At 41.4% G+C, this 20297-nt stretch overlaps 1 protein-coding gene and 1 long non-coding RNA gene across 8 annotated transcripts in view; one reads left to right on the top strand and one right to left on the bottom strand.

The window, feature by feature from the left end:
- The window catches only part of LOC311519794 (uncharacterized protein), a 202579-nt gene that overhangs the window by 46853 nt on the left and 135429 nt on the right, over window positions 1-20297 (bottom strand). The gene's annotated exons all lie outside the window — the stretch shown is intronic.
- LOC311519797 overlaps window positions 1-20297 on the top strand; it is a 176309-nt gene that overhangs the window by 120766 nt on the left and 35246 nt on the right. The window lies entirely within an intron of this gene.

Here is a 20297-nt window from a genome sequence, read left to right as displayed (position 1 = left end):
AGGAGGGAGTTTGAGTTGGTACACCCAGATTGGGGAACCAGAAGCTGTAGGAAGGAGTCCAAGGAAACGGTAACAGAGTCTGAGGAAAAGCAGACTACAGTTGCTAGGCAGAGGATCCCTGGACTGGATTAGGGGGCAGGCCCAGGTCCCCCTACCAGTCATGGGGAAAGTAGCATCATCAGCGCAGTGCATTAAAAGATCACCTGTCACCATTGGTATGAAAAGAGTTTGATACCCTGGAAGGGGAAGACTACAGTGACCTGGCTGGTCTTCCAGAGTTGGCCCTCTGTGACTCAGAGTACACTGGGAGCAAGAGAGATGGCAGCATGTGCATCAAGCAGCAGAAGGGGGCATCAGACCTGAGTGAAGGTAATACCCAGATATGGCCATAAGGATTATGGTCCCTTGCAGTGAATGGAGTGCTCTGTGACATTATCCACTTAACTTCTTTTTAACCAGATTGCTATTCTGAAATTTCAGTTGTGTGACTCTTGAAAAACAAGGGTGGGATTCACAAGGATGACTCAGGTGCGTAACCACCACTTTAGGTACCTAAATTCTAACTTTAGATTCTCAAAGCAGCAGCTCAGCTGCTGTCCAAACTCCCTAAGGTGCCTGAATTTCTGCCAGTAGGCATTGCTCAAAGCCACCTCACCCCTGACAACACTGAGCTGTTTCCCATCTAATTCCTGCCCTTACCCATTGGAACTCTCAACTAGGTGCTCCTCTGCTTATCTTGCCTGTGGGCCTGATCTGTTAGGCATGCTCAGAGGTCATTTTAGAGCAAGTCTGGAAGGCATGGTGATGAGCATGGGGTCAGACTCCACATAAAACAGAAAACCCAGCATTTTCAGCCCTCTCTCTAAAGTTCTTATATCTAGCTTCAGAAAGCCAGAAGTAAAAATAGTTTTTGTTAGTCTTCTATGTCAACCTTTTGCAGAGATGAGTACCCTTCCCCATGGGGTGGGAGGCTTAAGATCCCATATATACATACACTAATTGGGTGAACTAATATTTTGACAAAAGCATAGCTTTCTGCTGGATGTTAATAAAATATTCAGCTGTCATTATGATGAATGCACATACTTTGGTGCACAGATAACAGTATGGAATAAGACAATAGGTTTCTAAATATGAAAATGGTTTTAGTGGGCACTTAATCTAGCAATATATTGTTTTACAGCATGAAATGAGGAGGGGGTGGGACAACAGGATTAAAGAAATCACTTGATAGTCATTCTTGATGCATGTGGCTACCTGCCTCTTCTCATATCTCTTTCCCTCATCCCATCGGTGTTATGTTATGTAGGGAAAATGAGAGACACAATTAATTAGAGATGAGAAGTATTTTATTACTAGTACGTGACAACTTGCCATTATTCCTGAAGCTAGTGAGAGTATGAAACACAACAGTGCACAGCTGAAACATGGCAGCTGTGCCGCTGCAATGCAGACACTTACTACAGACAGAAGTGTGTTTTTTCCATCGCTGTAGTAAATCCACCTCTCCAAGAGGCTAGGAAGAATTATTCTTCCGTTGACCTAGTGTTGTCTGTCCCGGGGTTTAGGTCAGCTTGTTTACATCATACAGGGCATGAAACTTTTCACAGGCCTGAGCGATGTAGTTAAGTTGACCTAACTTTGTAGTGTAGAACAGCCCTGTCTAAACCCTGCACTAGGCTTTCCTTCTGAGAATGACAATACAGGACCCAGCAGTCAGAACTTCCGGATAGCTCAAGGAAAGAGAGATAAAGAGGAAACTATTTTAAAAGTGACCAACAGCTCATAAAAATAAAAACCAATATTGGTGAAATCCTACCCCCAATGACAATAGGAGTTTTTGCCATAGGAGTGGGATTTCACCCACTGAATTTAAAAATAATGGTGATAGAGCAGCACGCTACCCAGAGGTTGAGGAAATAAGCACGCTCGGAGCTATATTGTGTCATATCTTTAAGCAGAATGCCCAACTGGCCTCTGAAAGGTTTTCTACAGTTTGAAAGATGAGAGGGAAGACTTGGCTGGGATCAATTTGTTTTCTGAATCATTGAGACTGATTAAGACATACTTTTGTATGTCCTACTGTACAACCCTGCTTGTGTACACAATTATTTACCATGTCTTCCCTCACCCAGATAGGATAAAATCAATTTCTTAGAGTGGCCCCCTACTGAGAACTGCTATGAGGCTGCAAAACAGTTTCCGTAATCAGCTCCTGAAGAAGAGCCCTGTCTAGCTTGAAAGCTTGTCTCTCTCACCAGTAGAAGTTGGGCCAATAAAAGCTATTACCTCACCCACCTTGTAGCTCCCCTTTTCAGGTGTTCATAACTTTGGAAGACCTTTTGAGCTGATTTTTTCCAGGCTCAGCATCAGTTTCATGGTAACTTATTTGAGAAGTTCACACAAAATATTGTGTCTCCATTTTCATTGAGAAGACAATGGAAACAAATACTGTTGATGAATGCAGGTATGTTGAAATGTGCACACATTATTGGCTGTTCAGTGTATAATATTGTTGCTAGGGATTAAGATACAATGATGAATGTGTTAGAGAAGGGGACTCTTTAAATGTGCATGGTCTTTGTACTAAATACCTGAGTGGGGCATATATGTACTTGTTAAAAAGATACTGTCCAAAAAAAAGTTACTGTGTACTTAGGCTATGTATTAACCAGGTTTCAGTTGCACCAGCTTTCCAACTGATGACCTGCAATCATTCAGGTCAAGTATTTAAGTGAGAGCAGGCAAGAGACTATTTTCATATTCATTGACATGCTGAATATGGTCAGATCATATTACCTCTTCTTGGATGGAAGAGGTCCAGGGAGACAAGTTGTTATGGTTCTCTCTCTACTTCTTGGCTATAATTCTGATCCAAGTGACAGACAGGCTAGAGAGGGGTAGCATTAGCTCACCCACATGAGACAAGAGACCTGTTTAGCTGGATGCTCTTTGAGGCGGGGATCATATTGTTACAGTGTCTAGGACAGTGGGACCTTGATCCCTGGGTAGGGGCTCTACCCTCTACTCTAATATAAATTGATATTAATAATTAGGAGGGCTGGGGTGTTAATTTGTAACATCAAAGGGTGTTAATTATCTGTGGTATTGTAAGATCCAGGGAGTCGTGGGAAAAGTTTGTAGAAGGGAATTTGGTAGTCCTTTGGAGAATAGGAGTATTTTTTTTCAGGTGGTCTTTGGCTTGACCGAGGGAAGGTTCTTATTTGGGAAGCTACCTTCCTTATTTTATTACCTTAGGGTATGCAAAAAGGTTGAAAATGCTGCTGGCTGTATAATGAAGATACGGAGGACCTGCAAAGGATTGGTTGTTGGGGCTTGAGTGCTCAGTCCTTGAGGTAATGTGCACTTTTGCTTTGCCCTGTCTCCTCCTGCCCATTATTTGGCATAAACCAAGACTGAGATGTTTAGTCTCATTTGCATTTATTATTTTTACTTTTGAAAATGTCTATGATCAGTTCTTTTCTTCATACTGTTTAATGCAAGATTAGTGGCTAATTTATCAGTATCTTCTTAAGGATGAGACTCCTGTTTCTGCATGCATAACTGAGGTTGATTTGATGATGAGGCAGGAACAATGCTGGCACATTTGTCTCGAGCTGGGTATCTTACTACAGATTCCATATGTGAGTATGCGGTAATTACCCACTTGCATCTCATACAAGAGCTAAATTTGACTGTTGAGCAGATTAATGGACAGAACTTCGGATTGATTTGCACTGATTTAGAGATCTCCAATCTATTCCTCCATTTGCAAAATAGATGTATCTAATAATCCAATAGATCGGTTTAAAGTGTAAATATCAGTATACGGTTTGGGGCACAAGAGGTTTTAAAGAGAGAAGAACAGTGAGAAAAGAAGGGTATAAAATGACTACCGTCACTGTTAAGTATGTTTGCTAGAAAAAGGATTTGGTGCAATCCTTCTTCCTGCTTGCTTAACTCATTCAGAATAGAATTTACCTTTCTGTGCACAGGTGACTATGGCAGGACTTTCCACATCTGCCAAACTCTCCAGCTCTTGAAAGACAGAAAGAGGGACATTTTACCCTATGCATGGCTGTCTGCGTCCTGGTAGCTGCCTCTTCACACTACAGGGAAGGTTATTGTGGCACATGAGAACTCTGGTAAGAGAGTGGTGACTTGGGGCAGGGTTATAAAATATCACATTGTAGGGGGGTTGATTCCATTGGCTACAGTTACATCCTGATGGTTCTAGGAAAGCAGCAGAGGATGTTGGAGAATCTGGCCGTCAGACCTGGGAGGCAGTGACCATGAGATGGTAGAGTTCAGGATCCTGCCACAGGGAAGAAAGGAGAGCAGCAGAATACGGACCCTGGACTTCAGAAAAGCAGACTTTGACTCCCTCAGGGAACTGATGGGCAGGATCCCATGGGAGAACAACATGACGGGGAAAGGAGTCCAGGAGAGCTGGCTGTATATTAAAGAATCCTTATTGAGGTTACAGGGACAAACCATCCCGATGTCTAGAAAGAATAGTAAATATGGCAGGCGACCAGCTTGGCTTAACAGTGAAATCCTTGCTGATCTTGAACACAAAAAAGAAGCTTACAAGAAGTGGAAGATTAGACAAATGACCAGGGAAGAGTATAAAAATATTGCTTGGGCATGCAGGAGTGAAATCAGGAAGGCCAAATCACACCTGGAGTTGCAGCTAGCAAGAGATGTTAAGAATAACAAGAAGGGTTTCTTCAGGTATGTTAGCAACAAGAAGAAAGTCAAGGAAAGAGTAGGCCCCTTACTGAATGAGGGAGGCAACCTAATGACAGAGGATGTGGAAAAAGCTAATGTACTCAATGCTTTTTTTGCCTCTGTCTTCACGAACAAGGTCAGCTCCCAGACTACTGCACTAGGCAGCACAGAATGGGGAGGAGGTGACCAGCCCTCTGTGGAGAAAGAAGTGGTTCGGGACTATTTAGAAAAGCTGGACGAACACAAGTCCACGGGGCCAGATGCGCTGCATCTGAGTGCTAAAGGAGTTGTCGGATGTGATTGCAAAGCCATTGGCCATTATTTTTGAAAACTCATGGCGATCCAGGGAAGTCCCAGACGACTGGAAAAAGGCTAATGTAGTGCCCACCTTTAAAAAAGGGAAGGAGGAGGATTTGGGGAACTACAGGCCAGTCAGCCTCACCTCAGTCCCTGGAAAAATCATGGAGCAGGTCCTCAAGGAATCAATTCTGAAGCACTTAGAGGAGAGGAAAGTGATCACGAACAGTCAGCATGGATTCACCAAGGGCAAGTCATGCCTGACTAATCTAATTGCCTTCTATGACAAGATAACTGGCTCTGTGGATGAGGGGAAAGCGGTGGACGTGTTGTTCCTTGACTTTAGCAAAGCTTTTGACACAGTCTCCCACAGTATTCTTGCCAGCAAGTTAAAGTAGTATGGGCTGGATGAATAGACTATAAGGTGGATAGAAAGTTGGCTAGATTGTCGGGCTCAACGGTTAGTGATCAATGGCTCCATGTCTAGTTGGCAGCCGGTATCAAGTGGAGTGCCCCAAGGGTCGGTCCTCGGGCCAGTTTTGTTCAATATCTTCATAAATGATCTGCAGGATGGTGTGGATTGCACCCTCAGCAAGTTTCCAGATGACACTAAACTGGGAGGAGAGATAGATATGCTGGAGGGTAGGGACAGGATACAGAGGGCCCTAGACAAATTAGAGGATTGGGCCAAAAGAAATCACCAAGGACAAGTGCAGAGTCCTGCACTTAGGACGGAAGAATCCCATGCACCGCTACAGACTAGGGCCCGAATGGCTCGGCAGCAGTTCGGCACAAAAGGACCTAGGGGTTACAGTGGACGAGAAGCTGGATATGACTCAACAGTGTGCCGTTGTTGCCAAGAAGGCCAGTGGCATTTTGGGCTGTATAAGTAGGGGCATTGCCAGCAGATCGAGGGATGTGGTTGTTTCCCTCTATTGGACATTGGTGAGGCCTCATCTGGAGTACTGTGTCCAGTTTTGGGCCCCACACTACAAGAAGGATGTGGAAAAATTTGAAAACGGCCAGCAGAGGGCAACAAAAATGATTAGGGGACTGGAACACATGACTTATGAGGAGAGGCTGAGGGAACTGGGATTGTTTAGTCTGCAGAAGAGAAGAATGAGGGGGGATTTGATAGCTGCTTTCAACTACCTGAAAGGGGGTTCCAAAGAGGACGGATCTAGACTGTTCTCAGTGGTAGCAGATGACAGAACAAGGAGTAATGGTCTCAAGTTGCAGTGGGGGAGGTTTAGGTTGGATATTAGGAAAAACTTTCACTAGGAGGGTGGTGAAACACTGGAATGCGTTACCTAGGGAGGTGGTGGAATCTCCTTCCTTAGATATTTTTAAGGTCAAGCTTGACAAAGCCCTGGCTGGGATGATTTAGTTGGGGATTGGTCCTGCTCTGAGCAGGGGGTTGGACTAGATGACCTCCTGAGTTCCCTTTCAACCCTGATATTCTATGACCTGAAAATGTACAGGTGGCTTAAAGTCCAGTTCCCACTCCCCCTTAGTGTCCTTAGCTTTGTGACATGTGTCCCTTCTGCTCCTCTTTCTACACTGCCTTTCCCCCCGTATGTCTCTTGGCCAATCAGAGATGGGAAAGGAGTCCTTCAGGCATTCAGAGGCTGCCTAGAATCCAGTTACTTTTGCAACAATCAGAAACTTATTCAGCCCCTGATACACTGTCTGAGAACATCAGGCAAAACTAGATTTGCTTTAGTACTATACACCTTCCAAAGTATATGGTTAGTTTTCAACCAAGCGTGTATGAGGAGCTAGAGTTAAGTGCATGTTGCTGATAAAGCCTCGTTTGGCAATCTAAACAGTCTCTTTAAGCTAGACATTTTAGAGAATAACTAGTCTAATACATAGTTATGCTAGAGGTGCAAGACTTTGGTCACAAAAAATAAACGAGAAAAACTGACTTCCTGGAGTAATTGTTTTCTGCAGTGGTTCTGAATTTATTCATGCTGGGAAAGTAACTCTTGATGCTTCTGAGGAATACCACTACATTTTCTTGTGCTTTGGAAGACAGATGGAGGCAATTTTCAGTTACAAGCTGCCAGACATATTCCTCAGGGAGCATCCAAAGCCATGTTTCTGAATGCTAATGTTTTCTTTGTGACCTTTTACGTTGGGAGACATGAGTGGGATAGGTGTCCATCCCACAATGTTATGTCTCAGGATGGTGATATGTTTCTTTTATTCCGTCACAAAGGTAGACTAACCTTTAAGCTTGAATATATTGATTTTAACTAGCATGAAGACAACAGAATCTGAAATAGGGGTATGTAGGCCTAAAATTGAATATTTAGGGTCAAGATATAGCCCTACTTTCAAATAAATTTTTAGCTTCAAAATATGTAGCTGCAGTAGACACTGGAGAGAGAACAAATAGTAAGATCAATTGCTTTCAAGAGGTAAATGTCAATATTTTAATGGTAATTATATTGGGAATACTTGAAGTATCAAGGTTATGCTAATTACTTGCAAATAATTTCAACATCTTAATGGCAATAGTATAGGGAATCATACCACAATATCACTCCATCGCTTTCAAATGGTAACTGTATGTTCAAAGGAATAGCTGAAGTTTTAAGCCAGTTTGTCTCCTTTCCACTTATAAAAGAATAATCTGAAGCTTTATCTAAAGTCTGAGTTGTAGTGATTAAAGTTACAGGTTACACATACAGGGCCAGATCATGCCTCATTCTCATGTGGGTATGTGAGCAGGCAGCAAGTTGTAAGATAGTGCAAAAATCTTTCCCTCCCTCCTTTTTGTATATGCTATGCCACTGTTAGGTACAATTGCAGTCTCTGTATTCCCTCTATTTGGCCATTGGGGAGCAAAATGCCCGAGAGAAGAACATGGGGACATAATGTTGCCTCCCCATGCACTATCCATTAGAATGAAAGAATGCAGTTTCCCCTATTCTCCCTGCACTGTGGAACTCAGATAAATTGGACCTTCTTGAGCATGATCCTTGCTGGAGCACATGAGTGCAGTTCATACTTAAACTAGTGCCTATTGAGCTCAAATTGGCCCAAAGTTTGTAAACCCTCATTTCACAAATTCCATTATAGCATCCAACTTGAACATGTACCATAACAGAATGGCCATCTTTCTTTAGGTTCTGTTTTTTCTAACAAAATGTTCTGCACCTCTGTTAGAATGCTCCTTGCTATAAAACAATGGTGCTATCAACCTACCTTGGAGGAGGCCTCTGATTTGCAGAGAATAATATTTAATTCCCTATACCCCACCCTTTGTTATGCCATAATTCATATGGTCTTTGGCTTCTTTCTTGGAGCAGGAGTGTGCCATTTTACTCAGGAGTTTAGTGCTGTACTTTTGCTGCCATTGATGAACAAGTGCCTTTTTTGATGCAGAAAGGCAGCAATAAACCACTGTAGCTTGTTAAAATGGCATTGTAGTGATGGCTGAGGAGATAATACCCCACTCATTTGATCTGTCATCCTAAAATGAACCAGTGTTAGTTCAGTCATTGAACAGCAGCTTAGAATGGAAAGGTAGGGGGTGACACTGAAAGCATAAAAATGATCAAGCATTGCCAAAAATTTAATGCTGAGCCCAGTTGACCTGAGAAAAGCAGAACATTGCCTTCTTAGTAAAATCAATATCCAGGTTATTTTATGTATGGAACTTTTGCATTATTAAAACAGAGAAAATCTTTCTGGCACCAATCTCTGCAAAAGACTAAGTTTGCCCAAAAATCATGTACAAGGCCTAGGCACAACAGTCTCACTGCTGGCTCTTTGGCCAGAATGATACTGATAGCCTAGATTTAATACAATATAACATCTCACATTGATGTAAATCAGGAGTAATTCTATTTAAGTTAATACAAATACACCAGTAGAAAATGAGTTTAACTGAAAAAGAGAATGTAGAACATATATTTTAGTGTATTTTTACAGGGAATTTGTTTCTAGTTCTTTAATAATAGGAGTTCTAATTTTGAAGTTATAGCATAGTGCATGAAAATGTAACCTATGTAAGATGAGAAGGCTGAACCTGAAGTGACTGACCAGTGATAAAAGAATCCAATACTTCATTTTACACCATATCACATCTACTATGAACAATGCACCTACAGTAGAGGTGGGCAGGGGTCACTGAAGGAACAATAACTCACCTGTTTTAAAACAATTAGTCCAGATTATCAATCTGCATCAATACTCAGACTGCAGGGTTGAAGTGCCATTCTCCAATTTAATTTTAAAAAAGTTAGAACATAAAAAAAAAATCACACTTCTTTTCATTTCTAGTACACATCCAAACACTTCTCAGGCTTGGCTTACACAGTTTTAGTACTGGCATAGCTATTTTGGTTAGGATGGTGATTTGTTTTTACCAATATAATTAAACATTTGAGACTCCTGGTATAGATGCAGTTATATAGGTACCTTATACTGGTACAGTGTATTTCCCTTCTTGAATGTAAAGTATTAAGCACTTTAAAACTGATATAATTGTGTCTACAGAAGGGGGTTTACTGCTTTAACTATACAGAAACCAGGAAGCACCTCACCTGAAACCCTCTCACTTACTCAACTGGCCACATTTATAGGAATGATCTTCCTAAAATAACTAGTCACAGCATTCTCCCTCTCACTTTCCCTCTTTATATCTGCAGATCTTCCCTTTTCCTTAATTAAGCTTTCCCTAGGCACATTGATCCTATATATGGTTATTATTTGACCTATACATGACTTCTCTTGTCTGTTCTTGTCATAACTTTTGAATCTACCACTTTCTCTGTTCTGTATAGAATAATATGGGTGAATATCTTTCTTGGAATAGACAACAGTAGAATCTCCCTCCTGTTCTTACACGGACTCAGGTCTCTTACTTTGGCAGATTCTCTATATGACCCTTTCCCCCATGTGTCTGGTATAGAACTGACAATTGAATGGCAGTCATTGTTTTATATGAATTTTATACATTTTCTAAAATCCCTTGATGCAATGGGCAGATCAGTTTTGTGGAAGCTGCTACACCACTATGAAATCCTTCAGAAATCTGTGAATGATTTGCATATGTCCGTGAAAATATAACATGCCAAGTGACATAACAGTGAACCGACTAAGACATCTGAAGTTACTATGGTCATCAAAAATGTCACCCATACATTTTTTACTGATAGTGGACTGAGTAATGAGACACACAACAGAACAACCAAAGGGGATACAATGGACTTTCACTTAGAAGTTAGAGGACCTTGACTTTGCAGATGGCATCAACTTGCTATCCCATACCAAGAGAAACAAGCAAGCCAAAACAAATTTATCTCCAGATCTATGCACAATTTAGTAGGGTTGAAAATCAACCCAGAGAAAACAAACCATGAGAATCAATAAATGAGAAACACCAATAATGCTTTCTGGGACTGACATAAAAGAGGTCCACATCTCTTTTCAGCATGGTAAGTACAATGGGTGGAATGAACAAAATTATTAAAGCCAGAATAACAAAAGCCAGAGGTGCTCTAAAGCTGATCTGGAGAAAGAAATCTTGCCCTCCACACTAAACTTTTACCAACATTGTAAAGTCAGTCTTCCTATATGGTGCTGGAACCTGAACACTTCAGACCTCACTATCTAAACTCCAGACTTTCATAATCAAGTACTCAATATCAAATGTACAGAAAAAAACTGTTTATGATGCATGTGTAGATCTGAGGCAGTGTCTTGTACTGGTGAAGCTAAGGTGTAAGTCAGGAAGCTGTAAGAATGTGAGAGGAAAACAGAACATATAGGTGGGTGACAGGTCAGCAGCAAGACTGGAGGCAATTGTCTTGGAAGTGGATAATTGGAGTGGAATGAGAAAGGAATCTGATATTCCAATTTGTCCTATACTAAAGTTTAAAAACCAAACCAAAAAAATCCATATTCTGCTGCTCACAACAAATAGAAGTGAAATTGATGGGATTGTTTCTGAAAAGAGGACGCAATGCAAGTAAAGGGGTCTGAATCTAGCCTATAGAAAGTATGTCCTCCTTCCCTTTTCTTTGTAAGCATCCCTTGTACGTCATTTAAAAAAACACAACACCTCAGTATCTAAAACCTGAATAAGGCAAAGTACAGGATTGCAAAACAGCAACAAGGGAGTACAATAGAATTAAAAAAAACCCCACTGTTTAACGTTTCCAAAGTGCTTGTTGCCTTTTTTCTGTTTACTGTTTGACCTGATGACGATACAGATGTGATTTAGCTGGTGTCAATCAAAGAAAAACTGAAATAGCTACAGGCAGGACAAAGGAATAAAATAAAATCAAGAAAGGCTTCAAAGGCAAAAAGTAGGCTTTGAGTTAAGCAGAAAGTTCACCACTGTATAAAATCTTTGCCATCAAATGACACTTCCAGTCTGTAGGCAATATTCTCCATTCTGACCAACACTGTGGCGTATTCCTCTTCAATGCAGATCTTTAATGCATATTCTGCGCTTGTTCCACGCATGTGACTTCTATTGGTTGCCGTTAAATCCTACATGCAGACCAAGAAATGACAATGAAAGGGGGATGTACACTGAAACTAATGGGAATCTGAAGTGCCCAAGGAATGCAAGATCAGGCCCTTGTTTCAAAGTCCCACCCCATCTCAATTTATGGTTTAAAGTGGGTGTTGAAATTTATACATATAATTTTTCTAGCTTCAATCTAAGTTGATTGCCTTTAGTCTAAACTAATTTACTTTCTAAATATTACATTAATTAATTGCCAAGTGTATGCCCAGAACTGTATGAAGCACGAATAAAAGCACTGTACCGGCTCCAAACATTAGTCTAAAGGAAGGCAAAGATCAGATAAGGAAGCTGTTAAGGTTCCTTCCCCACTCCGAACTCTAGGATACAGATGTGGAGATCTGCATGAAAGACCCCCTAAGCTTATTTCTTCCAACTTAGGTTGAAACTTCCCCAAGGCACAAAGTCTTTGCCCTTGGATTAGGTAAAACGCTGCCACCACCAAGTGTTTTAGACAAAACAGGGAAAGGACCACTTGGAGTTCCTATTTCCCCCAAATATCTCCCCAAGCCCTTACACCCCCTTTTTCTAGAGAGGCTTGAGAACAAACAAGATGAGCACAAACCCCTTGGATTTTTAGGACCCAAAAACCCAATCAGATTCTTAAAAAATCAAAACTTTATTAGAACAAAAAAAAAAGGAGATAACAGAACAACTCTGTAAGATCAGAATGGAAGATAATCTTACAGGCAGTCAGATTCAGAACATAGGAATCCCTCTAGGCAAAACCTTAAGTTACAAAAAGACACAAAAACAGGAATACACATTTCCTCCAGCACAGCAAATTTAAAAGCCAAAAAACAAAGAAAACCTAACGCATTTTCTAGCTAGATTACTTACTAACTCTACAGGAGTTGGAGAGCTTGCATCCTTGATCTGTTCCCAGCAAAGGTATCACACAGAAAGACAAAAACCTTTTCCCCTCCCATCCAGATTTGAAAGTATCTTGTCCCCTCCTTGCTTATTTTGGGTCAGGTGCCAGCGAGGTTATCTTAGCTTCTTAACCCTTTACAGGTGAAAGGATTTTTCTTCTGGCCAGAAGGGATTTTATAGCAGGGTATACAGAAAGGTGGTTACCCTTCCCTTTATATTTATGACAGAAGCACTGGGAAATTGAAAGGGTTAGAATCTCTAAAAATCTAAACATGAAATTTTTAATAAATGTGAATGTCAAGGTATTTGTGTGGACATGGGTTAGTGCCTATAGGGCTCCTGAAAGTGGTAGTTTCTCAGGAGAGATTGATAGGGAAGTAACTCCAGGCATGGGGAAGTATGGAAGAAGGTAAGAAAAGGAAATGAACTGAACAGTGAGATAGCCTTCACTGGGAGAGCGAAGATCATTCAGTGGCCTAAAATAACAAACAAGAGCACAGACTTGGGAAGGGCTGAGGAGAGCCTTAAAAGAAAGAATATGAATCTTAAACTTGATCTGGTATGTAGATGAGGCATTTGAATATGGGACGATATTTTACATGGTCAAACTTTGTGTCAAATTGACCCTTTGTGATATTCTGGTGGGTTTCTTTAAAGTTGTTTGTATCTGTGGGTTTCTGGCCTAGCTATTTTAGTTCCCTCCTTTCCCTCTATTTCTGAGGAAATGAGGAAAAAGGTATGGAGATGATTAATAACTGGAATTGAGCTTTAAAGTTTAGAAAGAATTGTATGGGCTTTATCTTGGAAGCCTAAGGCCAATTGCACCCTTTGTAAAACTCATAGGAGGGGGCACAATTTAGGAAATCTTCATGAAGGTCCCCTCTCACAGAGTCATTATCTGATCAGTGATTGGGAGGCAGTGTTTGCCTCCCATTTTAGAGGCCAAGGAACTCTTCCATAAACATCCTGCATCCCAGGAATCAGCAGGAGGCCATGGCTATCTGGGGGGGGGGCGGAGGGCAGTGCCTTTTTTAAAAAATTGCTTTGAGACTCTGGCAGTCTCCAGAGACTTCCGTTGGTCATAGCTTCTGTGGGGTTCCTCCTAGAACACTCAACTTTATTGCTCTCATGAGTTTTTCGCTCAGTTTGGTTAAATGTAGCATGCTAGATTATGGCTGTTGTGAAGTTTCTGGGGAAGAGGTAGTCTGAGAAACAATTTGTGCCTAGCCTATTGAGGACTCTGTAAATCAGTACTAGGACCTTAAACTGGATGTACTAGTGCTTGAGGAACCAGTGCAGTCTGTAGCTTTAGTGTGCTGTGTTCTTTTCCACTAACGAGGTGGACTGCAGGCTTGTATACCAGTTGAAGCTTTCTTGTGAATCTCTTGCTTAGGCTGAGCTAGGGAGATCTGTAATCCATCTCAGAGGTGATGAACCCATGAGCTATTGTGTCTAGGTCAACAACTGAAAGGACTGAACAAAGAGCTATATTTACTAAGGGACTTAAGTGCCTAATTGCTACTTTAGCCAGGCGTGACCAGATTGAGAATTTAGGGGGCTGGCTATCACTTTTTTACATGCCTAATTCTCCCCAAGGAGGGAATCTGGGTGCCTAACTCAGGGCTAAGAATTCCAGGCTAAAAGTTCAGCACTGCAATGGTCAGCACTTGTCCTTTTGGGGATCTAGCCCAAAGCCTTTTAGCTAGTGAGAAATTAAAATGACAGAGGCTCAACACCACAGTTGTACTTGATTAGTTCCATTTATTAAGATTAAATCCAAAATGTTTGACAGGTGTGGCTAAGGCTTAGAGTGAGGTCTGACTGGCAAAACAGAATGTAGCTTTACTGGAGTTCATGAAGGGAACTTTCAGCAGCCATTAGGCCTGTGGAGGCCAGGAACAGGTGTAATGCCTCTAAAGGCTCTGCCAGGAGCAGTTATGCTGGAAGCCCCAGGACACTTGTGAAACACATTATCTGCAGTTCCTCAGCTCAGCCCATGCTTACCAGAAAGCTGGGAAAGCCATGGAAAAACCCTGATACACCGTCACTATGGCTATGGGCAGCACAGGCTGGCTTCCCTTTGTTAAGCTCCCAAACTGAAAGTAGCCAAATCATGGCTGCCTCTTGCATAGCAGTTCCATAGGGAAAGGGGTCCCTGTGCCATCTTTTCCCCTAGTTGATCTATACTCATCTACTATGCGATTAAATCATCATGGTAGCTGATGGTTGCCTAGAGTATCCCTATTTGCTCCATTCAAATCAAATCTTCCCATTATGAATTGTTGCTTTTGTAAACAATGGGACTCTGTGTATTAAAAAGCTGTAGTTTTTCTGGAAAAATAATCAAACTTCATTCACAAAATACAGCTCTATTTCATGCCTGCAGAGAGACCACAGACAATGGTGTCAGGACCATACTGAGGAGAAAACTTCTCATCTCTTTAGATAATTGGCTGTTTTAATAGAACTTACTCTTTCTTCCTTGTAACCATACATGCTAACTGCACAGTGAAATTTCCAGGTAAAGTTAAACCCCATAAACAAATACACGTCAGCTACAGGTAAGAAATCCATATACTCAGAAGAAATGTAGCAGTGGTTAAATAAAAATCAGGGATGGAAGGAAGGAAGTGATCACCCTTAATTTCTTATTGCAGCGGATCAGGTATGAGGCATGATATCGTAAAACACAGTAGTCTTAAACCTTTTTTCTTTACCTTTTTATTTTACATGGAATTTAGCTTCTCTAAAGCCAAACACACTTGTATCTTTTCTATAGCAGAATTTATATATTTTAGTCAAATTTGGTAGGCAACTAAAGCTATATCTAAATAAAAGTGGCCTGGCGGTGCAGAGCACTCACAGATCCCTTTGACTTCATGGGAATCAAGACTGTTCACCAAAAATCAGGCCCTAGTTTAGGCATCTAAATATGGATTTTTGCTAACTATAAGCATCAAGTTTGAAAACTTGGTCTCAGAACTTCTCTCTCTCACTCTCACTGATGTAAAAATGGAGTGAATCCATTCAAATCAGTGGAATATGGTGGTGAGAGCATAATCAGGATTGACACTGATCTATGTACAAATAGTATCCAAAAATGAACCATATTCATTTGAGGGCTTAGCAGAAGCTTCTATATTCACTTGGAGTTAGGGTAGGATAGCTATTGTCTGTTTATGGATTTTTCGCTGGTGCTCATTACTGTAATATTGAAGCACACCATGTAACAGTGGATTTATTCTCATTATCTACATGTTACTCATGGGGAACTGAGGCTCTGAGATTACACAAAGTCTGTAGCAAAACCCTAAATTCCAGGTCTAGTACATTTTCTGCCATATCATCTTTCCTCTCCCCCTTAACGTGCTGGAAAGGGTGACAAGTTATTGCCCTGAAGAGGGTATTGCCAAGGTTTCTCTTTGACTTAATTGCTATATGTCAAACATGTTGGTGGAGTGACCAGGTGATGCACAGTGGAATCAGTTATAAGAGATGTCTGAGCAATAAACACCCTGAGAAATTAATGGGACTATTTGTGGATTGAGGTGTTTCTCAACTGAATGAGTGACAAAATTTGAATAATTCAAATTACAGTTTTTTGTATTGACGAGTTTGCGTGCCATGTGGGGGAGAGTACTTATAACTACATTTCAGTGGACTTTAATAGTTGATGCCAATGTCTCCACCAATGCATTGAAAGGCATGTCTGTCCTCTGTGGTTTGGCAGATGAATGACACCTGAATGATGACATGGCACAAAGCCTGCTTGTGATATGCCTTCAGCTTTCTTGAGAGGTATTATAAAAGGTGTGACTAACCCGCTATCAGTTCAGGGAAGAAATCTACTAACCCACTTTAACTGTCCAGCTGCTTCTAGCTAAGTGACACTGTCTAGATGTAAACCAAACTTCTCGGGGCTAAGCTCACGCTTTAAAGAGCTTCTTGCACCAAGAATTCAAATAAAATACACTAAAAAGACTACTTCCTGGGGTGGAGTCTTTCCATGCAAAGTATCAAAGAGGCCAAGAGAGATGGAAGCATGAAAAGACTATAAAAAAACCTAGTGTATCCATATGCTAATGCAGGATTGTCCCTCAATGCATACTTACTAGTGTTTGCTACAATCTGCTTTTTAAATGCAGATAGAGATTACATTCTGTTTTTCCAGGATATTCATCCTGTTTGTTCTTTTTTCTTAATTTTATCCACTGTGCTTAATTATGCCCTCTTATCCAGCTTAATGGTGCATTTCCTTGCAGAAGCAAGGTTCCTGCAGTCTTTTTTCACAAGGAGCATCTGGCCCTTTTCAAAAAACTCCCAAAGACAGAGTAAGTTTTATAACCCTCTCCTTCTCTGTACTCTTGAAGGGAAAAATAGTTCCCATCTGAGCCTAACCTCTTTCCCTCATGGCTACTTCTTAAACAGACCCTGCAATGAGGGGGGGGGATACCATTTTCACCTCCCTGTCCAAGGTTAATGTGTTAATCCCCTCTTAGCCAGATATAGATTTGGGTCTATATACCCCATTACAAACATGCTATATACCATAAGACTGCAAACTACTCTGACGAATTTTACATATGGGTGAAGTAACATACAATATAGACTATTTGATTATAACTTTGTAATAGACACAACAGGGATTATTTTATTACTCTAGTAAAGAAATAATGTGGAATCTCACTGTGCACTGAATAGTGTAGGGTAGATTTAAGTCTCACACAAACCTATCAATGGAGACCTAGGTATAACAGTATGAAGTAAACTTTGTCAAAAGAAAACACATGAAAACCCTATCAAAAACCAGATCTGCATATGCAGGTATACAAAAAAAAGAGCCAGTGTAGCCCTTATCAGAGGTTGGCAACCTGCGTCCCATCAGGGTAATCTGCTGGCGGGCCGCCAGACCGCTTGTTTACATTTGTATGTCCACCTGCAGCTCCCAGTGGCCGCTGTACCCGGTCAATGGGAGTTGCACAGTGAACTGTGGCCACTTGGAGCTGCAGGCGGCTGTGCAAATGTAAACAAGTGGTCTGGCAGCCTGCCAGCAGATTACCCTGATGGGACGCAGTTTGCCCACCACTGCCTTATTGTGTGCAGAGAGACCTCTTGTCAAGGTTCCCTCCTCACTCTGAACTCTAGGGTACAGATGTGGGGACCGGCATGAAAAACCCCCTAAGCTTATTTTTACCAGCTTAGGTTAAAACTTCACCAAGGTACAAACGATTTTACTTTTTTTCCCTGGACTTTTTTGCTGCCACCACCAAGCGTCTAACAAATATAACAGGGAAAGAGCCCACTTGGAAATGTCTTTCCCCTCAAAATCCCCCCCAAACCCTACACCCCCTTTCCTGGGGAAGACTTGATAAAAATCCTCACCAATTTGCATAGGTGAACACAGACCCAAACCCTTGGATCTTAAGAACAATGAAAAAGCAATCAGGTTCTTAAAAGAAGAATTTTAATTAAAGAAAAAGCAAAAGAATCACCTCTGTAAAATCGGGATGGAAAATACCTTACAGGGTAATCAGATTCAAAATAGAGAATCCCTCTAGGCAAAACCTTAAGTTACAAAAAGACACAAAAACAGGAATATACATTCCATTCAGTACAACTTATTTTATCAGCCATTTAAACAAAACAGAATCTAATGCATATCTAACGAGATTGCTTACTGACTTTTTACAGGAGTTCTGACCTGCATTCCTGCTCTGGTCCCAGCAAAAACACACAGAGAACCCTTTGTTCCCCCCCCCGCCCCAGCTTTGAAAGTATCTGGTCTCCTCACTGGTCATGTGCCAGCGAGGTTGTCTTAGCTTCTTAACCCTTTACAGGTGAAAGGGTTTTTCCTCTGGCCAGGAGGGATTTAAAGGTGTTTACCCTTCCCTTTATATTTATGACACCTCCGGAGTACTCTTCCAAATTATTGCCTTTCTTCTCCTAGGGATCAGAATAGACCCCTTAGGATCTCTAGCTCCATTATACTGATTAAATGCAAAATCATGTAGGAGAGAGAAACTACCACCTTATAAAACCAATGTACTCAGGCTCACTAGCCCATGGGAGTAGGATTTTCAAAAACACTCACTCTTGGCCTAGCACTTCTCCCCTTCAGCAATGGTAGAACTCTCACTGAAGTTGGAGGTAGGTAACCTCTGAGTGCTTTTGAAAATCCCACCCTGGAAATATCCTTTATGTAATTCTTAAATTTATCTCCATAGTCTATCATTTGACTGGTTACCTAGATGTATTTCCTCCAACTTGAAAGATCAGATGCAATGTAGTCATCCCATCAGAAGGTGAGCCTCAAGTAAATCAAAGCATCACAATCCAAGTTTTAGCATTTTTCTTTAAACTGTTGATATAGTGTTTCAAATATTTACTTACTATGCTAATATATAGTCTAAACCACATCGTTACATAACTTTCATCTGAGGTCTGAGCATAGGGCTGGGAGCATGGATTCCTGAGTTTTAATCCTGGTTTAAATACTGTAATTCATACATTAACCTGACCCAAAATCCTGGGTCCAACTTCAACATTCCCTAAACTTTAAAGTTTGGATTGAGATCTGAACTTTGCTGATCAGGCCTATCTCTAGGAGTCAGATATCATTCCTCACTAATTGTAAATAGGGACATAATTGAAATACTCCTAAACACCACCATGGGCAAAATACCTCAAATAAAAGAGTACAGGTCCTCAACATTGGCATAATGAATAACACACTGGTGTAATTCATGAACAAGTGTGATATACAAAAGAGAGAGACTCTTTAAAGCTGGTTATAATATGTTGCATATTGGCACAAATTTATTCTAATTTGTACACCTTATGGCTTGTCAGCTTGCATAGGCTCATTGACGCTGAACTGAACCAAGACTGTATATGATCTATTATAATTCAGGACACTACAGGCCAGTCAGCCTCACCTCAGTCCCTGGAAAAATCATGGAGCAGGTCCTCAAAGAATCAATCCTGAAGCACTTGCATGAGAGGAAAGTGATCAGGAACAGCCAGCATGGATTCACCAAGGGAAGGTCATGCCTGACTAATCTAATCGCCTTTTATGATGAGATTACTGGTTCTGTGGATGAAGGGAAAGCAGTGGATGTATTGTTTCTTGACTTTAGCAAAGCTTTTGACACGGTCTCCCATAGTATTCTTGTCAGCAAGTTAAGGAAGTATGGGCTGGATGAATGCACTATAAGGTGGGTAGAAAGCTGGCTAAATTGTCGGGCTCAACGGGTAGTGATCAATGGCGCCATGTCTAGTTGGCAGCCGGTATCAAGTGGAGTGCCCCAAGGGTCGGTCCTGGGGCCGGTTTTATTCAATATCTTCATAAATGATCTGGAGGATGGTGTGGATTGCACTCTCAGCAAATTTGCAGATGATACTAAACTGGGAGGAGTGGTAGATACGCTGGAGGGGAGGGATAGGATACAGAAGGACCTAGACCAATTGGAAGATTGGGCCAAAAGGAATCTGATGAGGTTCAATAAGGATAAGTGCAGGGTCCTGCACTTAGGACGGAAGAACCCAATGCACAGCTACAGACTAGGGACCGAATGGCTAGGCAGCAGTTCTGCAGAAAAGGACCTAGGGGTGACAGTGGACGAGAAGCTGGATATGAGTCAGCAGTGTGCCCTTGTTGCCAAGAAGGCCAATGGCATTTTGGGATGTATAAGTAGGGGCATAGCCAGCAGATCGAGGGACGTGATCGTTCCCCTCTATTCGACATTGGTGAGGCCTCATCTGGAGTACTGTGTCCAGTTTTGGGCCCCACACTTCAAGAAGGATGTGGATAAATTGGAGAGAGTCCAGCGAAGGGCAACAAAAATGATTA

Source organism: Lepidochelys olivacea (assembly GCF_965140295.1).
Source record: "Lepidochelys olivacea isolate rLepOli2 genome assembly, chromosome: 4".
Classification (NCBI taxonomy): Eukaryota; Metazoa; Chordata; order Testudines; family Cheloniidae; genus Lepidochelys; species Lepidochelys olivacea.
The sequence above is the reverse complement of the archived record's forward strand: the minus strand, read 5'-3'. Positions and strand labels throughout refer to the sequence as shown.